General features: G+C 37.4%; 1 non-coding gene across 1 annotated transcript; it reads right to left on the minus strand.

Moving 5' to 3' along the window:
- Positions 1-3,632: 3,632 nt before the first annotated feature.
- Positions 3,633-3,767, minus strand: LOC115031794 (small nucleolar RNA SNORA42/SNORA80 family). The gene has a single exon (XR_003837456.1). It is a non-coding gene; the product is annotated as a small nucleolar RNA SNORA42/SNORA80 family (small nucleolar RNA).
- Between the last annotated feature and the right edge of the window lie 23,545 nt (positions 3,768-27,312).

Here is a 27,312-nt window from a genome sequence, read left to right on the forward strand (position 1 = left end):
GCAAAATTGTGCATTTTAAATGTAACTGAACAGTATAGCTCAGACTATTGAATTCATCTCTAAACTGCGTACTGACACATTTATCAATCGTTTAAACATTCCTTGAGAACAAAGCTTGCTTTGGCTTGAATACTGGATGCACCATAGGATACTGTTTCCATTATAAATTTGAAAAATATGATTGATGTATTACAGAAAAATAGATCCCCAAATAACCCTTAGTAGTAGCTTTTCGCTGTAGAATATTAAACTTCAAGGCCCAAACTAGAGGAGCATGTCAAATCACCTGGAGAGTATGCACAACTCCATAGCTTTCTCCATTCTGCTTCCATTATCTCAATCTAAAGCAGAGATCTCTCTCTACTTAGCCTATATCCATGTATATGCTATAAAATTGATTGTTTATGCATAATGGATGCTCTTTTTACATTTTATTATTTTTAGTGCGTTTGTGTGCGAGTGTGAGTTTTGTGTGTGTGCATGTTTGAGCATGTGAGTGTGTGTGTCTGTGCCTTTGCATAAGTATGCTTGTGAAGGAGAGAAGGGAGAGAGAGAGAGAGAGAGAGAGAGAGAGAGAGAGAGAGAAAGAGGTGTGTACTTGTACATGTCATGGACTGAGCAGGTATTGCTGCATGTCTGACTCCTTGCATGACCATTGTCTCTTTGGAGGCATACTTCATCTCACAGGAGAACAGTAAATGTTGTGACTGTGGTCTTTTTCCCTACTAAATTCCCTATAACCCGGTACTTCTTTATAAAGAACTCTTCCTTTAAAATAGTAACTTGAAGTCACAACTTATTTCATTATAATTATGTCATGGGACTATAGGGTATTTACTATAATGTTATATATTTTACTGACATCTTACAAAGATTTAAAGAAATAGTGAAATGATTTGCAATTGAATATTTCTGATAATATATTTTAAAACACATGAATGTAATAAAATTATGTTATTCTTTTCTTCCTCTTCCTCTCTCTAAGCTATTTTGTGCTTATTCTTCTATAAAATGTCAATCCCCATTTGTTCTTTTTCAAATATGTTTTAGGTACCTTCACTTTTAGAGAAAGATTTTAAGTTTTAAAGTTTTGAAGAAAAAAATGTTAAATTTCATGATTTGTATATTTTTGATAATGGTGTTTTTATCTTGGGAATAACTTAATTATAAATATAATTAGAGTTACATAAGTTTAGGAAAACAAGCAATTATACCATGTTCTTCCAAACTAGTCGTTTATAGAAACTGCAAATCTAACATCTTCAAAAGTGAAGTCAGTGCTCATAAGTTGCTATTTTTAATATCATATTTCAATTATGAATTTTCATACTTCCTCAAGTCAAGGGAGACTTATTATAAAGTAAGCAATGCTTGGCAGTTAGAGTCCAGTACCAGACAGTCCTATTTCCTGGTCCTTTGTCTAGGATTCACCTTCTGAATTTACTTTATCCAAATCAGTTTTACTATAACAGCAACAGACTGTTTCTTACAGCTCATGAGATACAACAGGGCTGCCAAGCTGAAAAATTTGGGATATTTTAAGTATGTAATGAATGTAGGTGTACTGGCTATCTTTGTGTCAACTTGACACAGCTGGAGTTATCACAGAGAAAGGAGCTTCAGTTGAGGAAATGCCTCCATGAGATCCAACTGTAAGGCATTTTCTCAATTAGTGATCAAGGGGGAAAGGCCCCTTGTGGGTGGGACCATCCCTGGGCTGGTAGTCTTGGGTTCTATAAGAGAGTAGGCTGAGCAAGCCAGGGGAGGCAAGCCAGTAAAGAACGTCCCTCCATGGCCTCTGCATCAGCTCCTGCTCCCTGACCTGCTTGAGTTCCAGTCCTGACTTCCTTTGGTGATGAACAGCAGCATGGAAGTGTAAGCTGAATAAACCCTTTCCTCCCCAACTTGCTTCTTGGTCATGATGTTTGTGCAGGAATAGAAACCCTGACTAAGACAAATTGGTACCAGCAGAGTGGGGTATTCCTGTGACAACCTGACCATGTTTTGGGGAGGACTGTGGAAGGACTTTGGAACTTTGGGCTTGAAGATCCATTTGTTGTTAAGAGCTCTGTCAGATGTTGTGTAGGAGCTTGGAAGATAATGCTGAGAACAGTGCAGAAGATGGAGGCCTGGTTTGTGAAATTTCAGAGGGAAAATTAAAGACTCTTTTCAGGGCCATTGCTGTTTTGATTGTGAAGATTTTGTAGTTCTGGTTAGCTGGGGCTGAAGAATCAGCTGTGATTAACAAGATACCAGAACTACTAAAGCAAAAACTTTGCATTACTGGGACTATTGATGCTGGTTAGCTGGAGCTAAGAAATTAGCGGTGATTAAGAAGAGACCAGCATCGTTGAGGTGACATCTTCTGGGAAGTGTTTTCTGAAAGCACAAAGAGGCTGTGTTCCAGAGATAGGCAAGGTTGTACTCCTTCTGCAGTGGGACTTGGTAATGTGTAAGGGTCACCCAGGTGGTACTGGTTTTGAAGGCATGAAGGGGTCACATAGAGCAGCTGAGGCTCGGCACTGTGAGAGGCCATGGAAGGCCATTGGTGAAGGTGCAGCCTCAGTTGCAATTGACGGCCCAGGACTGAAGGGGTCATGCAGTGTTTTGGAGATGCCAGTACCATGAGATGACCACCAAGAGCAGCAGCAGTAGTGGAGTACAGGCATCTGGAGCCTAGAGGACGACGTGTGTGCTACAAAGGGCATGGCTGGAGAAGTGACCCAAGCCCTTGGAGGAGCCCAGAAGATTGTGAGTTGGATCCCAGACGTTGGACGGTTGGAGATTGATTTTTGCTTTGATTGTGACTGCGCCCTGATATTTTCCCTCTTGAAGGAAGAAACTGTTTTAGTGGAGCCCACAGTTAAGAGACTTTTAATTGTAAAAAGACTTTGGATTTTAAAAGAGATGGATATTTTAAAGAGATTGAAAATTTAAGAATATGTAAAGACTGTGGGATGTTTAAAGTTATTTAGATCTTGGGGATGAATAAGAATGTAAGGGTTGAGGCTTACTAGTGATGTGTTTGTGTGTCAAGTTGACAAGGGGTCAATTGTACTGGCTATTTTTGTGTCAACTTGACACAGCTGGAGTTATCACAGAGAAAGGAGCTTCAGTTGAGGAAATGCCTCCATGAGATCCAACTGTAAGGCATTTTCTCAATTAGTGATCAAGGGGGAAAGGCCCCTTGTGGGTGGGACCATCCCTGGGCTGGTAGTCTTGGGTTCTATAAGAGAGTAGGCTGAGCAAGCCAGGGGAGGCAAGCCAGTAAAGAACGTCCCTCCATGGCCTCTGCATCAGCTCCTGCTCCCTGACCTGCTTGAGTTCCAGTCCTGACTTCCTTTGGTGATGAACAGCAGCATGGAAGTGTAAGCTGAATAAACCCTTTCCTCCCCAACTTGCTTCTTGGTCATGATGTTTGTGCAGGAATAGAAACCCTGACTAAGACAGTAGGTAAAGCAACAGTCAGTTGCTGGTGTTTTACTTAAGGACTTTACTATGAAGCCCATAAAGAACCGAAATCTTTATTATTTTTTTTTCTGTAAATTACTACACTCTGCTGTTTGATTTCTTAATCTAAATTGACTATTTAACAAGGCTTTTTGTACTCATTTCCATTTCTTTTTTTCCCCCACTGTGTGTCCCACTTCAGGGCCAGCAGCCTACAGGGACTGAGGCTGGACAATGGTTAGGAGCAACAGTTTGCTCTAGCGTGCGACACTATGAGAAGCCCATGGGGAGGAGCCTGCCATAGTCCAAATCTATGCATTCCGACTTCCATTTCTTTTTTTTTCCCATTTTTTAATTAGGTATTTTCCTCATTTACATTTCCAATGCTATCCCAAAAGTCCCCCATACTCACCCCCCCCACACACACTCCCCTACCTACCCACTCCCCCTTTTTGACCCTGGCGTTCCCCTGTACTGGGGCATATAAAGTTTGCAAGTCCAATGGGCCTCTCTTTCAAGTGATGGCCTATTAGGCCATCTTTTGATACATATGCAGCTAGAGACAAGAGCTCCGGGGTACTGGTTAGTTCATATTGTTGTTCCACCGATAGGGTTGCAGTTTCATTTAGTTCCTTGGGTGCTTTCTCTAGCTCCTCCATTGGGGGCCCTGAGATCCATTCAATAGCTGTGAGCGTCCACTTCTGTGACCGACTTCCATTTCTAATGTGCTTCTTTGTTTCTTCTTTCCCTGAAGAGCTAGGAATGGAATTTGGGCATTGTGCATTCTAGGAAAAGCATCCCACCACTGAAGAGCACTCTATATCTTACTTCCCTTTTTTTTCTCTTGACATAGTAAAAATGATAGAACTTAGAATTCTATCAATTATATGTAAGAGTCTATAAATTTGAATTGCAACAATATTTGCATTTAAGAATTATATTTAAGGTATTTTATCATTTAAATATTGATTCTAATTTATTTACAATCCCCTTATGAGCTAAAAAAAATAATAATTTTATGAGGCTTACTTTTATCCAATAGTTGTAAGGATTTAGGCTTTTAACTTTTCTCTTGCCTAAAAGATTTTTCAGATCTTTAAAAAAATATATACTCTGGGAAAAATGTCTTATTTTTCTCTCTATGTAGAACTTAAGATAAAAATTAGAGCGCTGTGTGATCATGCTGAAAAGGATTATATTCGCCAATCCAATTGCACAAAATCGTCATAATAACTACCCATATTGTGCTCTTAACAATAATGCATTTCCTTATCCCAGTTCCATTTGCCAAATTCTCATTGATATTACAGCATTGATTGAAGAAAGAATGTTGCAACTTAAGACTTTTGTGCATCAAAAATAATACATAATTATCAAAAATAAAACCATTGGGTACTGGAAGTGAAGTCAGGTTATTATGGATTTCTCAAAGGCAAATGCCAGTTTAGGCATTTTTCTTATGTACTTGTAACAATGCTGCAGTACAATTCTAAAATCTGCCCTGGTGCATGAAAACCATTTCTATTATGACCGCACCATCCTCGTTACCTTTTTTGAATGCAATGTGATAAAAAGAACTTAGCACTGGAGAAAAGTAAATTTTGAAATATGAGAAAAATAAATCTTAGCAAATGTCCTATTCCTATGAGTTACAGAATATTTTATTTGGAAATGAGCTGTGTGAAGAGAATGAGCTGTGTGAGATGATTACTTAGATGAATGAATACAACTTTTGGTCTATCCATCTTTGTTTTAAGATCCTAAACACCCATACTAAGAACCACCTAGGAAAAAGACTCCAGTTGATATTTAAACCCAGTGAGAAATCTGAATTATTTTTTGAATTAATGAACTATAGTGTCTGCCATGGGTTGATTCATTAATAGGTTCTAGGCAAACTACTGATACCATCATTATCAACTCAGTTGTATGCATTGACAGCTTGTAATTATGATGGTAAACAGAAATAGTTGAATATCATCCTAAGATGGCTGGTTCTGGTTCTGGTTTCTGTACACAAAAGTTAACATAACAATAAAATATTAAAGTGCAATAAAACTAATCATTTTATAACTATTACTGTAATATAATGCCCTAGGCTGGAGTGGTAGGTCAGTGATTAAGGGAACTTGCTGCTCTTGCAGATCACCAAACTTTGTTTCCTAGCACTACAGGGTAGCTCACTCCCATCCATAGCTCCAGTTCCAGGGGACATGGCACTCTCTTATGACCTCTGTGGGCACCAGGCACTCATTTGATAAACATACATGCATGCAGGAAAAGCTCTCATACTCATAAAATAAAAATTTTAAACAACGAATGTATGTGATATGTGTGTTAGAAGGACTTATACATACATTATATTATAAACATGCACCACCATACACAGGAGAGCAAATCCAGGAATGTTTGTACTTTATGCAGAAACTCTACTCCAGTCCTAATATGATATGTTCATAAAAAGAAAAGTGTTCCCATTGTACTTGATAAGAGTAAAAACGAAGAAGACATAGATGGGCAACATATAATATGCAAAGTATAAAGAGAGATTCGTTGGCTCTCCAGTGGCCATTTGGGATTTTTATTTTTTATTTTTATTTTTATTTTTTGGTAGATAAGGAGACATTTTTGATATAAAGTCTAACTATAAAATGCTGACTGGCCTGAAGCTCTCCATATAGACCAGGCTAGCATCAAACTGACAGAAAGACATCTGCCTCTGCTCCTTGATTGTGAGGATTACAGGTGTACACTAACACACATGACCATCAGTTTTCCTGCAGATTTGAGTTAGAAACACATGGAATCAACTGAAATCATCTATTTTGACTGTGTCCTGCCAAATCTAATTGCCACTCTAATCTTGTAGTATCCCCACTAGATACTAGATGCACACCAGCGTAGAATAATGTAATCATCAAATTGAGCACAAATCCAAGGGAATTTTAACCAAATAGTCTGGTGGCCTTATCAAGGAACTAAACAAATATTCAGTACATTTCATAATTGATAGGCTTTAATCATGTTCTCAAGGATATATTTATTTTTGTAGAGCCATATATATATATATATATATATATATATATATATACCCTCAAAAATATATGTCATGTTTTATTTACTAATTGAATAATTCCATTTGCTATTTCTTTTGCAGGAAAAAAATGAGCAATACTGAAAAGCAGCAGGATATTAAATTGGCATGTGCTCTTCAGATACACGGAGGCATACAGAAACAAGAGAATTATTTCCACTCCAAAAGAACAAGTCGGGAATAGGAGCTAGGATCATAAATTGCCTATACAATGCCAGTGGTTAGAAGACTGAATCCAGCCAGAGTAACATAGCAAGTTCCACGGCTACCTAAGTTGTAGGATGAAAATTTCTTTAAACAAATTAAAACAGCAACAAACAAACACACATACACACACACACACACACACACATATGGCTAGTTTACATATCAGAAAATGACTATAGAGTTAACTAAATTCATGTAAAATATATTTTTATTTCTTATTATTATTTTAATACCTGAAAGTACAAAATAGATGTTAGAGGTTTTTTTGTTTTTTTTTTTTAATATGAAAGCATTTCTGTACTTCAAAATATGTTTTTACATTAACTGTGTTTCAAATGTTTTTATAGGTAAACTACAAAAATTAACTAGAGAAACTAAGATAGAATTTAATTCAATGATTCCATGCTTTCTTTACTGAAAACTAGAATACTCATTAAACTTCTGAAAATCAACCATCATCTGTAATCTTGTGATTTGAAAATTCAGAAATATGTCTGTTCAAAATTCTATAAATCTAATAGATGGCTCAATAATATTGCCATTAATATATAACAATAGGCTTTTAGGACAAAGCATGTATCAGTCAATACAACTTATTCACTTTCAGTTACATTTAAGAGAGATTATATGCTAAAATAGAAATCAACTTAACAAATAAACGTATGAAGAATTACTTTTTGAAAGTTAATGGTACACACAATGGCAAGCGTGTCGAGTTATCTTCATGAGCTCCTAGGTTGACTGAGCTTGTTGTATCCTCTACAGTCACTTAAGATGATGTGTCTATAAACTATACAACATGCTTTCCAGGGAATCACTGTCCATCTTTTACAAAACAAAACGTTCATCGAGTTGACTACATCAGAGGTATATTGTTACCTGGAAATGGTGACATATAATCTGAGCACTTGGGAGGTAGATGCAGGAAGATCAGGTATTTGAGGTCACTGAGTTACACTGAGCAACTCCAGCCTAGGACATATGAAACCTGGCTCCTCCTTGAAACCCAATACAATTTGTTTTCATTCTTGAGAAATATTAAACCAAATAACAAAATAAAGCATTTAATAATCATTGTACAACTACATTTCTTAACGTCATCCTGAAATAAAACGTCAAATTATTTTAGAGATTAAACTTATATTTACACAGAAGATTAACATGTAATAATTATGTATAGTTGCTGGTTTAAAAGCAACAGGTGAGATTTTATATTAAGTGTTTTTTACCACAATACAAAAACAGGAGCAAAGAGACACAAGGAAATTTGGAAGCATTTTGGACTACTGTTTCTTTTATTGTGATAAATATATCACAAGGGCTTACATATTTACACAATAATTAGGCCGTGAAGCTCAATTTTGTGCTGGTGCTTGCTCATTTCAAACAAGGAGTTTAGTCTATATGTTATGATATAGGAACCCAAAGCCACATAAATATATTTGTATTCCATTTAAAATATGATTTTCATAGATGAGAAACATTGAAAACCCTTGTTCTCAATAGTAAAATATATCATTTTACTCAAACACTTTGACTCCAATGAAGGAAAATGGTACTTCTTAAGAGCTAAGAGCTATATTTACAAAGATTAAGTGAGTAATTATTGATTCTTGAAAGGGATTACCTGTGAAGCTGTCTTAGTAGGACAGATACAAACAAACAGAAAAAAAAAAAAAAAAAAACAAAGCAAAACACCAAAAACAATCCAAAACAATGTTCAGTGTTTTCTGTTTTCTTGATGAGGATAAGTTCAAATCATTTCAGTCTGCCTGAATAAATTTTAATAAATTATATTATGGTTAAAGAAAATTAAAATGCATGCATCCTTTTGTATAAATATAATAATATAATAATTTAGGAACTCAAAGTGAAATATGAGTTAATAAAAACAAATTGCAATAATGACCACGTACACTTTTATACACCTCACGTAATGGAAACACTGGAATTAACAAAATATGAAGAAAAACAAAATCAATAACCTAATGGAAATAAAAACATCCTAATACCATTTTACCATATACTTAAGATAAAAATAATTAAATAAAATTATAATTCTGAGAACTGTTGGATCATGGCATAGAAAATGATGTTGGTGTAAACGTAAGTAATCTGAGCTATTTGGAGAGAAATTTGTCATATTTGTGCAGTCTAAAATTTTTCACGCCCAGCTCCTCATTCTATTTCAATAAGATTAAGATTGATGTCTTTATGGTGGCTTAAATTTAAGTCATAACATATCAAATCAGAAATATTTTTTTTGGTGTGAGTGAGCTTAAATCATCTAGCCACCAAAATTGATACCTCTGTATCTTTTGTTTGGTAATACCATTGGTTACCACTTTCTTTGCTAACACTCCTCTCTAGGAATGCCACTTCTGTACACAGCTTAATAATAAAACACTTAAGATAAAAATAAAATAAAGTAAAAATAAAAAGTAATACAATAATAAAATGTGAAGAACTTAGAAGTTCAGGATATTTATAATACAGTAAACTAATTGTAACAATCAAGAAGGTAATTGAAATCGGGAGGATAGTGAAATAACCCCAAATTAATCAAATGAGACTTAATGACATTATCAATGGCTCAGGTATTATTAGCCAAATAGTAGAGCACTCAATGAGGTACATAAGGAAGGAGAAATACAGTAGAAAAAGTCAGAAAGCTCCAGGCAAAGCTGTGGGGGAGAGTCAGTTGAATAGACTAAACCTGTTGTCAGAAAGGAATTGTGAATGAAAAATGAAAACTTTGCCACTTTACTTTTCTTTTCTTTTCTTTTCTTTTCTTTTCTTTTCTTTCCTTTTTTTTTCTTTTCTTTTTTTTTGGTTTTTCGAGACAGGGTTTCTCTATGTAGCTCTGGCTGTCCTGGAACTCACTTTGTAGACCAGGCTGGCATCGAACTCATAAATCTGACCTCTGCCTCTGCCTCTGCCTCTGCCTCTGCCTCTGCCTCTGCCTCTGCCTCTGCCTCTGCCTCTGCCTCTGCCTCTGCCTCTGCCTCTGCCTCTGCCTCTGCCTCTGCCTCTGCCTCTGCCTCTGCCTCTGCCTCTGCCTCTGCCTCTGCCTCTGCCTCTGCCTCTGCCTCTGCCTCTGCCTCTGCCTCTGCCTCTGCCTCTGCCTCCAGAGTGCTGGGATTAAAGGCGGGTGCCACCATGCCCGGCTTTTTTTTTTTTTTTTGGAATGCCACTTCTTGAAAAGTTTATATTATAGTCTCTGAGCTGAGGAAACCACCCTACTTCATACGAATAGAGGAGCATTGAGGAAGGATGTGAGGGAGCCCCACCATCCACATTCTCTTGTGGCATACTCAGAAGGCAATGTAACTGCTACCTGAGTAGACTGTGAGAGAAAGACGGTCACACCATCATTCTGGTGCTAAATATCAATTCTTGGTGGCATGAAAAATTTGAATGTCCCTTTCCTGGCAATAATGCCTCAATACTAAAGATGGGAAATCAAATCTACAGAATGTAGACATGTGTCTATTTAATTTAACAACTGTGTACTATGAGAGATATTCTGAAGTACACATCACTTATATCATTAAATAGTTCAATATTGAACATAAATAAAACTTAATGGAGTTTCTCTTCTCTCTCTGCTCCCCCAGATACCATCCTCATCTTTGCAGCAGAGCACCCTTGCCCTCCTCCCTTGTCCATCCCTCTTCCTGATCCTATGAATCAAACAGATCTTCCCCTTCTAATATTCTTCCCCTCACTTGTAGCTTTGCTCCAGATCTCAACCCCTTGCAGGCACCTCCTGCTAAAACAAGGGCAGCTCCTCCCAGGGTAACAGCTGGTGACTCATACCTCTCCAATTGCTCCTGAGGTCCACTACCCCACCCTGTCCAATTCCTCAAACCCTACTCCGTACCACTCACCTCCACCCCATCCCAACTAATCCTTATCTCTATAGCAGGAAACTTGCTGTAGTCTCCCCTTCCTCCTCTGATCCCATCCCTTAATAGGACACAAAGATTGCCCAAACTTCCTTGCTGAAATCAATCCCATTATCCCAGCCTCCAAGAACAGCAGGCATTCACTAGGAACTCACATGCTAACCAGAACATGGAAGCAAGTAAGATAACTGAATACCCTAACCACTTTTTTACACTCCAAATCCAATCACTAAGTCTAATTGTAATGATACTTACATTACACTCTTTATGACTGGCTTTAAGTGAATGTTTAGTATAGCCTTTGTGTCAGTGGTCCTGGTTGTCCAGTATGAGACTAGATATGGGTTATATACAATGGGTAATATCTGTATCTAATTGCCTGCCGCAACTGCATAAATAGTTAATTCTGAGTTAGCAGGAATAAACTTAGTAGTTTCTATATGTAAGACAATTTCTTCTGCATGTTGAGCATCAATAATTATATTGAGAGGTTCAGGAAATCACCATAAAATTGCATACAATTCTGATTTTTGAAAAGATGAGTAGGGACTTTGAACTACTTTACTTATATTTCCTGGTGTATAACCTGCCATTCTCAATTTAGTTGTATCAGTAAAAGTCTGCAAGGATTGGTCATACTGTTTCTATCTGTGGAAGAATCCATTCTGTCCTTTTAATAAATTGAAATCTTTCACTTTGAGAATAGTTTTTGTTAATGTCTCCCAAGTAATTACTGTAAGTTCTCTGTCAATTATTATCAGTCATCCATAATTGTGTAATTTGAGATTTGGTATTCTGGACTACAGTCTCTGCTGGATCAAATCCTGTTAACTGACAGTCTCATTCTGATATTAATAATTATTTTAGAAACATTTTTCTATATAGGTTTTTATTTATTTAGTCTGTTTATGTGGTTTAAAAAATCTACTCTAAAATAAAATCTTCTCTTTGCAAACTTATTCTAGTAGGAGAATGAATTAAAGGAAAAATAACTAAAATATAATCAAGTTTAGGATCTAATCTCTGCATAGGTACTTTGCTGTCATGTGTTAGGTGAATCATGGAAATATGGCCATGAGGACTGGAAACTGGAGCCCTTAACTGTCACATAGACTGGGCCCCATGTTGGGTGACAGATTTTGATTGATGTTGGTCATGGGTGCTGCAGTAGAGAAAGAATGTCACCGAGATTCTAAACCTACATTTTCTGAAGGAGCAAAGGGTAACAGCCTTCCAGGGAGACTAATATCCAACTAGCTTACTCCAGTTACTTTATTCAAACATCACACAGGGTTAATTGGGACTGGAAAAGGTTCCAACTGCTAAAGTTATCTTGCCCTTGCTGATCACAAGAGCAGACAGCCCCCACAAATCTCAGTCCCTTTTGACCAGGCTAACCATAACCAAAATTAAGAACTCTGGGTTTGCCAGCAGTGTATTAAGTTAGACCAAGATTAATGTAGCTGTAAGATCTCATGCAGCTCCAAGAGCCAACCTTCCAAAGAGACATTTCTTCAAAGTTCAAACAGTCTCAAAACAATTTCCCAACCTTTACATTATTGACTCACATATAGCAAAGGCGTTGTTTGAACATTTTACTGAAAACCAGATACAAAGGCTATATTATACATTCACTTAAATCCAGACCTGAAGGTTCATTGCATCTTACCTCTAGTGCTGAAAGAGACCACCAAATGAAGAAGTCTCTCTCACCCCTTCCCATATCTTTTTGGGATCCCACATACCATCTTCTCCTTACCCCATCCCCCAACTTATCACTCTATCCTAGTACCCAACTCCAGCCGTTAATCCCCCTTAACCCATAGGCCATACCTGACAAAAAACAGGTAGGATGCCTCCAGACCTTCTATCTCTATTTTCCTCCAGATAAAATCCACCAGTCTCATCCCCTGTTCTGTAACAGGATACCCTTGGCAGCCTTCACTGACCATTATTGTTGTTCCCATCTCTCATGACATCTTCTTTCAACTTTGTTGCCCCAATTTATTACTTGTCCCAATCCCAAAACCTGGCAGACACACCCTGCTAAAACAAGTGCTGCTCCTCCCAGGGCAACAAGTATACTGAAGGTAGACTCATATCACAGCTCCTGAGATCCAACTACCACCACCCCCAGTCTTATCATTAGCTCTGTAATAGGAAGGTGCAATAGTCTCCTTTTCCCCTTGACCCCATGCTTAAGAAATCACAAAGACCTTCTCCTCCAACTTTACATTCTTGAACACATCCCTACATCCCACATTCCAACACCAGCAGGAATGCTCTGTGAATATGCAAGTCAAGCAGGTTTAGCAAAACAGGCACACACAGCCACCATACTCTGAAAATCCAGAGAAGAAACTGAAAGCAAGGAAAACACCCATCAAGCAAAGACAAAAAATTGGAAATCAGCATCTAAACTTGTAATCACCCCAAACCCAGATACCTAGATTTCAGATTAAGAGGATATTCAGAATAGTCCAGTGGAATATAGTGGAAGCACAAGAAAAAGACTTTAAAACCAACTATACAAAATGATAGAGGTCCTCAAAGTGGAAATGAATAAATCTCTTAATGTAATACAGAAAAAATTGGAGGAAATTAATAAATACATTAAAGAAATAAAAACCAGTTGGAGGAAATGTTTAAGATCTAAAAATGGAAATAGAATCAATGAAGAAAACACACAGTGAGGGTACAATAGAAGTAAAGTATTTAGGAATTCAAGCAGATAGTACAGAGGCATGCTTTGCCTATGGAATAAAAGAGAAACCAAAGGTAGAATCTCAGGCATTGAAGATACAATAAAAGCAATGAATCCATTGGTCAAATCTAAAAAGTTCCAGACAAAAAACACCTAGGTTAGGGCTGGTGAGATGGCTCAGTGGGTAAGAGCACCCGACTGCTCTTCCAAAGGTCCGGAGTTCAAATCCCAGCAACCACATGGTGGCTCACAACCATCTGTAACAAGATCAGACTCCCTCTTCTGGTGTGTCTGATATGTGAACTTACATATAATCAATAAATAAATCTTAAAAAAAAAAACCTAGGTAAAACAGTCCACTATGTAACAGTTCAAATTTAAGGATAATAGGTATAAAGGAAGAAGAAGAAACCCAATTTAAAGTTCCAGATAATGATTTAAATAAATTATAATATATTCTAACCTGAGGGTTATGCCTATAGATGTAAAGAATTATAGAGAACACCAAATAGATTATACCAGAAAAGAAATTTCCTTGTAACATAATAATCAAAACACTAAACATATTGAACAAAGAAAGAATATTGAAAGTTGCAAAGGAAAAGGAAAACAAGTAACATATCAGGGTTGACCTTTTAGAAACACATGGAACATCTCAGCAGACACTCTAAAATCCAGAAGAACCTGAGCACATATGAAATAGACTCTAAGAGACAACAGATGCCAACTCAGACTATTATGGCCAGCAAAATTTTCAATCATCATAGATAGAGAAAATAAAATATTCCACGATAAAGTCAAATATGAACAATATTTATCTATAAATCCAGTGCTACAGAAAGTGTTAGGAGGAAAATAACCTAAAGAGGTTAACAATACCCATGAAAACACATAAAATAATCTCATACTAACAAAGTCAAAAGAAAGGAAAAGCCCACATACACCAGCAGCAGCAGCAGCAGCAGCAGCAGCAGCAGCAGCAGCAGCAGCAGCAGCAGCAGCAGCAGCAGTAGCAATAGCAGCAGCAGTAGCAACACAAACAAAATAGCAGGAATGAGCACTATCTCTCAATGCCAATGGTCTATTTTCCCCAATAAAAAGACACAGACAAAAAGAAATTATGGGAATCCAGGATCCATTCTTCTGCTGAATCCAAGAAATAAACCTTAATATCAAATATAGACATTACCTCAGAGTAAAAGTCGGAAAAAGATTTTTCAAGCAAATTGACTCAAAAAGTAAGCTAGTGTCGCCACTCTAATACCTAACAAAATAGACTTCCAAACAAAATTAATCGAAAGAGACACTATATTTATCAAGAAAAAAAATACAAGATGGTTTCTCTATTCTTAACATCTATATGCCAAATGCAAGTACACCCACAGTTGTAAAAGAAACATTACTAATACTAAAGCTTAAATCACACATTGAACCTCACACATTAATAGTGGGAGAGTTCACTACCCAACATTCACAAATGGACAGGTTATCCAGATAAAAACTAAACAAAGAAATACTGTAGACATTTTAACCAAATGGACCTAAGAAGTATTTACAGAACATTTCACCCAAGTAAATAAAAATCAATACACTTTCTTCTCTAAACCTCATGGAACTTTCTCCAAAAACTAATAAAATTAATCCTCATGATATTCTTCTATACTCATAGATTAGTGTCTTCAGCTATCATCAGAGAGGCTGCCTCTGGCAGCTGATGGGGACAGATACAGTCCCACATTACATATCTGTATCTCTAAGCTAAGTAGAAGGACTCCATCAAATCCCTCTCCTCTGAGCTTAGGGTTTTCTGAGAAAGTTGGAGCTCACAGACTAAAGAAACAAGAATATGGCCTAAATAGGTCTGCACAAGTAAGAGAAAAAGAGAGAAAGAGAGAGAGACAGAGACAGAGACAGAGACAGAGAGACAGAGACAGAGAGACAGAGACAGAGAGAGACAGACAGAGACAGAGAGAGACAGAGACAGAGACAGACAGATACAGAGATATAGACACAGAGACAGAGAGACACAGAGAGAGAGAGACAGAGTGAAACAGAGAGAGAGAGAAAGAAAGAAAGAAAGAAAGAAAGAGGAAGATAGAGAGACTTAATCTCAGTACCTCAAATCCTTCAACTCTAAATGAATATAGTAATGGGAATATCTATCCTAGAGCAATTGTGAAAAATGAGCTCAGGATGATGAAACATTTAGCAGATATCTGGGAATAAATTCCTTTAAAAAATATATTTGCAAGTATTCCTGGCAAAAATAAATAGAGCTAGTTATGGTGGAACATATCAGAAGAATCTGCTGAAGAGATAGTGACAGAATGATTTTGGATTTCAGGTCAGCTTAGCATATATCTTTGGCTGGTATGGTGACATATGAATCCATTAGTTTCACTTCAGAGTTTGAGACAGAGGCAAGGAGATTTCTATGAGTTTAGGACCATCCCTTGCTATGTAGTGGGACCCTTTATCAAACAAATATAAATTAGAGCTATAATCTGATCGCTACTTGATAAACAACAAAATATAAGTAGCAACTGTTTTGAAAAGACATCTGGACATATTTGAGAACAACAGCTAAGAAATGAAAACAACTACAGTGTATATAAACTCAAGAAAAGGCAAAAATATGATACATACTCACAATGAAGTGCATCAAGTCATGGAAAGACATAGAAAAAATGGTACGTACACACAGCAGAATATTATCCAGCCTCTGAAAAGAAGGTAAGTGGGTCACTTGTTGGTCAAACTAATGGAATTAGCAAGTATTGTGTTAAGTGAAATAAAACAAGAAAAGAAAGTCAAGTCCCACATAACCTTCCCCACATCAACATCTAAGAGCATTTGCTGCTCTTCCAGAGCACCCATATTCAGTCCCAGCACCCATGTCAGGTGACTTACGGCCTCCTATAACTGCAGCTTGAGGGATCTGATATCCTACACACAGAGACATAAATAGATGCTTTAAAATACCAACAATATAAAAAGTTGTTTTCACAAAAGATGAGAGTGAAATAATAGTTCATGGGTATGAGAAGTAGGCAGAAGGAAAATGAAAGTTGACAGCTGGATACTAAGTCACATTAGTTATCTAGTGTGAGAAGTCTGTGTGGTATTGTACAGTAAGATGATGATCGATCATAACAAGAATGTTCTGTGTTTTACAGAAAGCTAGGGAAAAGTTTTGAAAGATTCAACATAAAAATGAAAGCTAAAGATTGACAAGCTTAATGTGATTTGAATATTAAGCAATATATATGCATATCAAAATATCTCATGGCTATCTATTAACATATGTTTTATGCATAAGTTTAAAAATTAACTTAAAATGTATTATAAGTTTGGAGACATGGATCAGTTTTTGCTGTATCACCAGGAAGACAGTTCATATCCCAGCATACATGGAGCAGTCTGAGCTTAATCTCATCCATACCAACAACATTAGCCCTGGTGGGTTAGAAGACAGTGCTGGTAGTAATAGAGACAGTACTATAGCTATTGCTTGGCTAATAGTGACCCAAATAGCTAATGCTCCATGTTCAGGGAGAGATACTGTCTCAAAAGAATAAGGTACAATGTGAAAATGAACTGCATCACCCTAATCTGATCCCCTTGCATGCTGCACAGTGTGTGCTTGCCATACACATACATACACTCAAAGAGAAAACCACATTGGAGGTGTTAAGTGTATTTCTCTCTTGTGAATACACTCATTCATGTGACCTTGATTGAGAAATATCCCTAACTTCATTATATACTCTTTCAGCATTAGACTGGATCATTTAAAAGACAGAGTAATTTTTATTTTTACCTTAAGAATTTCATACACTAGATTTCGATTATGTTCACCTTCAATTCTTACATATTACTCCTTCTGTATTTACTCCCACTACCAACCACTTACTTGCAGCAGCATATGGCCTTTTAAAATTAAAAACAAAAAACTACCAAGTTTGATTTGTGCTGTCCATATATCCACTGGTTCAAGGCCAACAATTGGTATATGGTCAACTTACTAGAGATCAAACACTTACAGAAAACTTACTGTTGCTTCCACAGAAGACATCAATTCATTTTGGTTTTGTTTTTGTTTTTGTTTTGGATTCTTTTTTTTAATTAGGTATTTTCTTCATTTGCATTTCCAATGCTATCCTAAAAGTCCCCCAGACCCTCTCCCCACCACTCCCCTACCCACCCACTCCCACTTCTTGGCCCTGGTGTCCCCCTGTACTGAGGCATATAAAGTTTGCACGACCAATGGGCTTCTCCACTGATGGCCGACTAGGATGTACTTCTGATACATAGGCAGCTAGAGACATGAGCTCTGGGGGTACTGGTTAGTTCATATTGTTGTTCCACCTATAGGGTTGCAGATACCTTTAGCTCCTTGGGTACTTTCTCTATCTCCTCCATTGGGGGCCCTGTGTTCCATCCAATAGCTGACTGTGAGCATCCACTTCAGTTTTGCTAGAACCCAGCATAGCCGAACAAGAGACAGCTATATCAGGGTCCGTTCAGCAAAATCTTGCTAGTGTATGCAATGGTGTCAGCGTTTGGAGGCTGATTATGGTATAGATCCTTGGGTATGGCAGTCTCTAGGTGGTCCATCCTTTCGTCTCAGCTCCAAATTTTGTCTCTGTAACTCCTTCCATGGGTGTTTTGTTCCCAATTCTAAGAAGGGGCAAAGTATCCACACTTTGGTCTTTGTTCTTCTTGAGTTTCATGTATTTTGCAAATTGTATCTTATATCTTGGACATCAATTCTTAAATGTTCTTCAATCAGGGATGGGGGTTGTTGAGCCCCTCTCTACTTCATACTAGAATGTTAATTGACTTGATTTTGTTCAGATCATGTGCAGAAACCACATCTGCTCTGTTGTCATGAGTCCTATTAAGACCAGAATCCTCTAACCAATGTCACAACGTTTCTGCTCCCTTTTCCATGATGGTCGGACCCTTTGGCAGAGGGAAGGGCATTTGATATAAATACCTCATTTGTAGCCAAGCATTCATTAATACATATCCTTTGCATTTTGGTCAGTTTTGAGTTTCTAGTTTAGCCACCATTCATTGCACAAAGAAATATTTCTGATTATGTATAAGAGCTACACTATACTATGGGTACACTATATCCTATGGGTATGGAGACAATTGACACTATATTAATTTATTAATATAGAGTACTAAGTTTTTCCCTGGACCCTGAGGGTTCTTCAGCTATCCATTTTTAGTCAGATATACAGTATCAGGCATATATTTCTTTCTTGTGGATTGAGTTTTATATCTTACAAGAAAGTGGTTGGTTATACACATAATATTCATGCCATGATGGGATTCATGGACATATCTTGCCACACTGATCATTACTGCAACTTTATAGCTACATAATGCTGTTGATAACAGTATCATGTTTTTATTATCCACTTAGTTGAAGGTCATTTAGGCTGTTTCCCATACTCTAGCTACTGTGAAAAGAAGGAGTATGAACATTAAATGGCCATATTTCTCTCTGGTAAGAAAAAGAGTCCTTTGGGTACATGCTCAGTATTAGCTTATATGGGTCAATTGCTTTAGGGATATCTACTGTCGTTTCCATAGTGGCTGCACCAATTTGCTCTCCAACAACAATAAGAATTTTCCATTCTCCTACATCCTCGTTAGTGTGTGTTGTCTTCTGTGTGTGTTTTCTTTTATTTTTTTTTTTACAGATGATAAATTTTATTTCCTTTTTATTAGATATTCTCTTTATTTACATTTCAAATGCTATTCGAAAGTTCCCTATGCCCTCCCCCTGCCCTGCTCCCCTACTCACCCACTCCCACTTCTTGGCCCTGGTGATCCCCTGTACTGGGGCATATAAAGTTTGCAAGACCTAGGGGCCTCTCTTCCTAATGATAGCTGACTAGGCCATCTTCTGCTACATATGGTGCTAGAAACACGAGCTCTGGGGGTACTGGTTAGTTCATATTGTTGTTCTACCTATAGGGTTGCAGACCCCTTCAGCTCATTGGGTACTTTCTCTAGCTTCTCCATTGGGAGCACTGTGTTCCATCCTATAGATGACTGTGAACATCCACTTCTGTATTTGCCAGGCATTGGCATAGCCTCACATGAGACAGCTATATGAGGGTCTTTCAGCAAAATCTTGCTGGCATGTGCAATAGTGTCTGCGTCTGGTGGCTGATCATAGTATAGATCCTCGGGTGGTGTAGTCTCTGGATGGTTCATCCTTTGGTCTTAGCTTTAGCCCAGAAACTTAGAATACCCACTATATAATTTGCAAAACACAAGAAAGTCAAGAAGAAGGAAGACCAGCATGTCTTGTTTTCTTAATCTTAGCCATTCTGAATTAGTTAAGATGAAATCTCAAAGTAGTTTTTTTTAATTCGATATTTTATTTACATTTCAAATGTTATCCCCTTTCCCAGACACCCCCCAAGCCTCCTACCCCATCCTTCCTCCCCCTGCTTCTATGAGGATGTTCCTCCACCCACCTACCCACTCACTCCCACCTCTCCACCCTCAGTTCCCCTACACTGGGACATCTATCGAGCCTTCATAGGACCAAGGACCTCTCCTCCCACTGACACATGGCAAGGCCATCCTCTGCAACATATGCAGCTGGAGCCATCTGTACTCCTTTGTTGGTAGCTTAGTCCCTGGGAGCTTTTGGGGGACTGGTTGGTTGATGTTGTTCTTCCTGTGGGGTTGCAATCCCCCTCAACTCCTTTGGTCCTTTCTCTAACTCCTCTATTAGGGACCCTGTGCTCAGTGCAATGGTTGCCTGCGAGCATCCATCTCTGTATTTGTAAAACTCTGGCAGGACCTCTCAGTAAACAGCCATATCAGGGTCCTTTCAGAATGCAATTCTTCACATTCACATAGTGTCTGGGTTTGGTAACTGTATATGGGATGAATTCGTAGCTGGGACAGTCTCTGGATGGCCTTTCCTTTAGTCTCTGCTCTACACTTTATCTCCATATGTGCTCCTGTGAATATTTTATTCTCCTTCTAAGAGGTCCAAAGCATACACTTCCCTCCTGGCTGAGGATAGTAGGCACTTAATGAGACTATCAAAACTCAAAGGGAAAGACCTCAGATGAAATGTCCTACAATGAGGAGAGGGAACTTGTAGAGTCTACCTCCAATAGAAAAACAGGGGATCAAGTGGAAAGATGGGATTGCTAACCCACAGTCAAAAACTCTGACCCAGAATTGCTCCTGTCTAAAAGAATTGTGGGGATAAAAATGGAGAAGAGACTGAGGGAAACGAGGTCCTGTGACAGGCCCAACTTGGGATCCAGCTCAAGGGGAGGCTCCAAGGCCTGATACTATTACTGATGCTATGGTGTGCTTATAGAAAGGAGTCTAGCATGGCTCTCCTCCAAGAGGCCCAACAAGCAGCTGACTGACACAGATGCAGATACTTACAACCATCTGCTGGACTGAAGTCAGCTACTCCTGTGGTTGCATTAAGGAAAAGCTGGAAGAAGCTGAGGAGGATGGTGACCCCCCATAGGAGGACCAACAGTCTCAACTAGCCAGGACTCCTGAGATCTCTCAGACACTGAGCCACTAACTAGGCAGCATACACAAGCTGAAGCAAGTCCCTCACCCCCACCCCGGACACATATACAGCAGACTCTATCTGTCTGGCCTCAGTGGGAGAAGACATGCCTAACACTCAAGAGAGTTTAGATACCAGGGAATGGGGAGGCCTTGCAGGGGGTGGGGGTGACTCTTGGAGACATGGAGGGAGGAGGAATGGGATGAGGAACTGTGGGAGGGCAGACTGGGAGGAGATAATGACTGGACTGTAGAACAGTAAAAGTAATTTAAAAAGAAAAACATATTATTTTAATCTTTTATCTTTCTTCTGAAAATTATCTGTATAGCCTACTTCATAATTTTCATTAATTTTCTCAATCTTTCCTTTTTTCTTCCTTTCTTTCTTTCTATCTTTCTTTCTTTTTTTTTTAATTTATTCTCAAGACAATTATTTTCTGTGAAATGTGGCTGGCAAATACTTTTCCCCACTCTTCAGGGTTCCTGTGAGTCAATTAACAGTTTTATTTGCAGTGACTGCAAGTGTGTTTAAATACTATAATACTAAAATAATTTTACATTCTATTTAATTTTGGGGAAATCCTGATAATTAAAGTCACAGTCTACTTGTCCAGAAAGTTCCTCTGAACTCTTGGCAAAATGAGGACTCCTTTTAGCATCATGGTTTCCCCTTCTCTCATCTCATCTGTGGTGCCTGACCCCTGTGCACAACCCGAGGAAGGTCAAGTAGGCTTTGGCAAGCCTACAGGTTCAACTTGTACCTGAAAAACAAGTACTTGAGATTCCTGGAATGCCTCCCCATACAATTGAGGAATTCACAGCCAGTGATTTTATAATTGACCTAAGGACTCCTTCTCATTCTCCAATGATTTTATATAGCCCTTGTCCAACCTAAATAAAGAATATGCATACAACACCATCTCCAATAAAGGTATGCAGACAAGGAAAGATCACTTAAGAGAGCTGTTTTGCTAAAATACTTAGAGAAAGCCTTCTCCGATCCCCCCAACACCCTTTCCCAGCATCCACTTTCAGCTGAAGCAGGATCCTGTGGACCCCATGCATTCCTACCAGTCAGGTGTGCAGTGGCATCTGGACACACTGAGAGGGACGAAATGGAAGACATGGAACCACCGCAGGTCTCCAACACCCATACCACATGGAATAAAACAATTAAAACAGATGAGTGTTTAAGTTACTAATTATGAATGGTTTCCATTACTATCAGTCACCAAATAGTCATCTCTATTCCCAAGCATATTCTGAAAAAAAAAAAAACCCAGAAGATAAACATCTAGGATAATATTTAAACAGTTTTTATTTCAAATCTGTACCTCTAGAGCCTTTCACTTTCTAAACAATGTACAAGGATAAATAATTTCACACAAAGAAAAATGACCCACGGCTAGAGAAAGCACAATTTAAAAACAGAATGAAAGGAATTTAGTATTCTGTGCTAATATTTAATCCCATTTCCCTTGGTACCCATATGGCAATAACCTTTTATAACACATTCATTATTCTGAATTTTATTTCATAAAAAAACATCATTCTGCCCTATAAACATGATACAAATGGAAAGAAATGCCACTCTTGGGATCTTACATGATGCTTATTTTTCTTTGTGTCTAAACTATGGAAGGAAACCATGAAGTCTCCATAGCAAGTAGGGTGACCCCAGGGAACTTGGGACAATTTTGCACCACCAATTCTTGTGGTTCTATGAATTTTAGTCATCATAGAGAACTCATAAAATGGTGCTCATTATGATTAAGACCTTAAAAATGTGCACATGTTAAAATGACGACAGGGTAAATTGTCAGAATTACTTGCCATGTTGCAATACAATATCCAGATGTATTTACTAGAACTTGCGATCTTAACAAGTGTGGGTTGTGCCTTGAAAGGAGAGTGGCTGTCTCTGAATTTACAGATTCTACTCATGATCTTCATGAGTAGAATTTAGAGGTTTGATGCATGTGCATGAGAAAATAATATTTCTATTTATATAAATAAAATTTTATATTTCTTGAATTAGGAATTTTGTCCACAAATCACAAAAGCATTATCAGTACCAACACTGATAATATTTTTCCTAAAACTTATTTAATATCATATGCAGATTATGCATGTCATTGATTTTATGTTATAGTATTTTGATGATTATTTTATCAACCAGAAACTACAATGATCAGAACTTCAAATTTCTGTTATAAAACTCCAGCCTAGGTGGTTTAAATGCCTCTTATCTAAAAATTCCTTTTTTGAGTATGTAATCAAAATAAAGAAACTGGAATATCAAAAGGTGTAGGCTCTACCACTTTCATTGAGGCAGTAGACATAGTAACCAAGAAATAGATGTTATCTAAGAGTCTACTGGCTGAATAATAGCTATAAAGTAAGGAAAGAGGATGTATCCAGAAGGAGAAGCCATTCATCAATGGGGGCCAAATTACGATAGGATAGAATAGACTGCTTTGGTGTGACATTCCACAGTAGGATGAGAGGATATGGATAGCATACTCTAAAAGAGAAGAATATGGAAGGAATATTTTTTAAATCTTTCCCCATAAAATAATAAAAGGATTTAATGTGATTTTACAATTATACACATATGCATATATTAGAGTGAAAGAATACCTGCCAACCATTCTTCAGACAGGAGATTAATATACAGAAGATGCAAAGAAATGTAAAACTCGAACACAGAAAAAAGCCCTCATCTCTTCCAGCTCATACATAAGCCATTACACTTCTAACAGTTTTCAAAGGAAATACAAATGACTAATGAATATTTTTAAAAGTTCTCAGCAAATCCAACCATCAGAGAAGTGAAGATTTTAAGTACTCTAAAACTCTCTCTCACCTTTGTTAAGAATGACCTTCATCAAGGAAACAAATGTCAACAAAAACATCTGGAGAATGATTTGGGGAAAGAGAAGCACCTTCTCAATATTGGTTTAATCGCTATGTGAATAAGTGCTTAGGCTTCTAAAAAACTAAAACTAGAACAAACATATGATGCAGCTATACACTGCTAGGCATAGCCCAAATGACCCTATTTTCTCCTATTAAGAACACTTTCATTTTTACATTTGTTCATGCTCTCTTCACAGTTCTAAGGAATAGAATCAGCCTAGGTGTCCATCAATATATGAATGAGCAATGAAAATGCTGTCCATGAGTATACACAATGGAATCTGATTTAGGCTTGAGGAAAAACAAAATTATGCACATTGTAGGAGGATGTAAGTAATTGGAAAACATTTTATTAAATGAGTAACACAAGGTGAGAAAGAAAAATATCACATGCTCTTGAGTGTGGATTCTAGAACCTGTTTACTTTGTATAACCTGGCACAATAAATATTGGAAAGTTCAGGAAATTAGGATAGTAGACCTAATAAAGCTTTAAAGAAGGCGGAAGAGTAGACATACAACAACAGCATAGCTCATGGTATAGCAGTAACACAAGTATAAGGAGAATGAGTGGTGAGATGGGAAGGAGAAAAACAGAACTAATTGCTCATAAGATAAGAACAATGAATTGTAGTGACCTAATTATCAGTTAACCAGGGAAATTAATAAAAAAGAGGAAATAGCTCCCTTCCAGATGATGCCCTAAAACCGGGCACAGAAAAGTTTACCAAACGTGTTTGTTTCAAAGGCTGAGAAAATATTGTTGGACACAGTTTAACTCAGCTTTCAGTTGAGTTCACATCATACTACATATATTTTAAATCAAATGACTTATATCTTGGGACTACACTGGTGCCACAGTCAATAAAGTACCCATTATGCCAGCATACCCAGTGCCTATACCAGGTAGCTCACAACTCGGTGTAACTCCAGTTACAGAGCATCTTATACCATTGTCTAGATACCTGTTCCCACCTGCCATACCCCAACCCCACTCACACATGACCAAAATTTAAATAAAAATATTCTTATAAGTAATGAAGTGGAAAAAAGGAAGAAGACACCCAAATTTGACCTCTTACTGCCATACTCACACGCACACATATGCATATACCCACATGCACACACATGTATACATGTATCTGTCTCACACACAATATCATAAGCAATGTCCTCAGACACTTGAAAAGATGAATGGCTATTTTTATGCCATCAGTTCAGGCACAGTAAAGAAAGACTTGCTCACATGTGGAATCCAGGAATATGAAAGGAAAATTCTTCAGGCATTTGGTGTGTCATGCCGGGAGCTGTCTTTATTCTCCAACTACTCTCTGACCAAGAACATGGTGTGAGGTCTTCAGCAATACACATGACCACTTTGATTTTAAACTGAATACAGATAAAGATAACATGTTCAAGACCATGTAAATAGCCCACTTTCCCCTTTTTGTGTCTTTAAAAAAAAAAAAAACAAGAGTTTTCTGTAACACTGCAAAGCAGAAAAGATTGCCTTTGGCATTCTTAGTGATTGAAATGTGGCCACAGTTGTCTTTCTCTGAGGAATCATCAGAACACAGTCAAATGCCACCATTTGTCATCAGTGGTGCTTTGATTCACAGTCACCACAAAATAGAACAGAGAGATTGAAAGCAGTATTCTGAGCTGCACAAATAAAAAGGTCTGGCTTATACAAAGAACTCAATCCACAAGAGACAGAATAGCAAAGAAGGCATTCCAGCGTAGAAAACCAGAATGAAGAATGAATATACATATACATATACATATACATATACATATACATATACATATACATATACATATACATATACATATACATATACATATACATATACATATACATATACATATACATATACATATACATATACATATACATATACATATATACACACACGCACGCACATGTGTGGGTTGTGGGTGTGTGGGTGTGTGTGTGGGTGTGGGTGTATGGGTGTGGGTGGGTATATGTGGGTGTGTGTGGGTATATGTGGGTGTGTGTAACTTTCTGCTACCACATAAAAATTACCAGAATCTCTTTTCAACAACACAACACCAGGTCAAATGTTAAAACATTTGATATTATGGATATTTTAGAATACATGTTAAAATATTTCCTGCATATTTGTATAGTATCCTATTTTTTGTAATTGTATGGATTCCTTTGTCAAAACTACTTTGATATTGATAATGACTTTAGAAAGACAAATTCATTTTAAGGTAAACTATTTCCTTTAGTGGTCTCAGATATTGTGCTATATAAGAAACTGTAACAGGGTTAACTGTCTGATGTGTATTGAGGATCACTGGTGCATAAAACACTTCAATATCACTTTCAGAGCGGGACAAAAGGTAAATTCATTTATCTGACTATTAAGACAAATAGAACAGAAAGTTGTAGTTATTAATTATTCTGGGAAACAAATTAGAGATAGTCACACTAAAAAAAAAATCCTTTCAATTTGAGATTGTTGAAAAGAAGAGAAAATGCTATTCATATTTTCCTAAAATTGTATTTTCATGAATATGAAACAATTTTTAAAAGCTTTGAAATGGAAAATTGAGTGGTTTTAGTTTTGTTATATTTTTCTCTTTCAATGCTCACAGCTATAAATGGTAGTAACTATGAACTTCTCTCTGTCTATTCAGATAGTTAGAAAATCAATGGTCATTTTAGCAAGAGTTTTTTATTTTGTTTCAGGGTGTTTACCTGTGGCAAATAAGCAAAACTTTAGGTGGCAGATGTTCCTGGCATTTGTCAAAATTATGCTGAGAATATAAGTCCCTATTTCAAATGTGTCAGTATGTTTCTTGAGATAGAGACAGAGACAGAGACAGAGAGACAGAAATAGATAGAGACACAGAGGAACAGAGAAACAGACAGAGAAAGAGACGTATGTGTCTACTAACTATTATTTGTCTTGTAAACAAGGAGACTCCAAAGTTCAAGAATACCCCCAAGCATAATTATCTGTGTTTGATTTCAGTGTACATCATCATCTGTAAAATATTCTACTCTTCTGCTACAGTAAGTAATCTCTCAATGAGTGTTGGTTTGTGGTATGCATTTCCATTTTGGTAAACAGGTTTTGCCAACTATCCCCAAATACCTTTACAATTATATAGAGATATCAATATATTCAAAAGGCAGTTTTTAACAGACCTAAAACTAGAACATGAAATGCTAGTTTATATAGTTAAAATTATTATTATTATTATTATTATTATTATTATTATTATTATTGATGACGATGATGATGATGGTGGGTTTTTTTTGAGACAGGGTTTCTCTGTGTAGCCCTGGCTGTCCTGGAACTCACTCTGTAGACCAGGCTGGCCTCCAACTCAGAAATTCACCTGCATCGGCCTCCAAAATGCTGGGATTAAAGGCGAGTGCCACCAAGACCTACACTTGGGGTTTGATTTTTTAAGACAAGG

Source organism: Mus caroli, unplaced genomic scaffold, assembly GCF_978045245.1.
Source record: "Mus caroli unplaced genomic scaffold, Mus_caroli_1 scaffold_10, whole genome shotgun sequence".
In the NCBI taxonomy this organism is placed as follows: domain Eukaryota; kingdom Metazoa; phylum Chordata; class Mammalia; order Rodentia; family Muridae; genus Mus; species Mus caroli.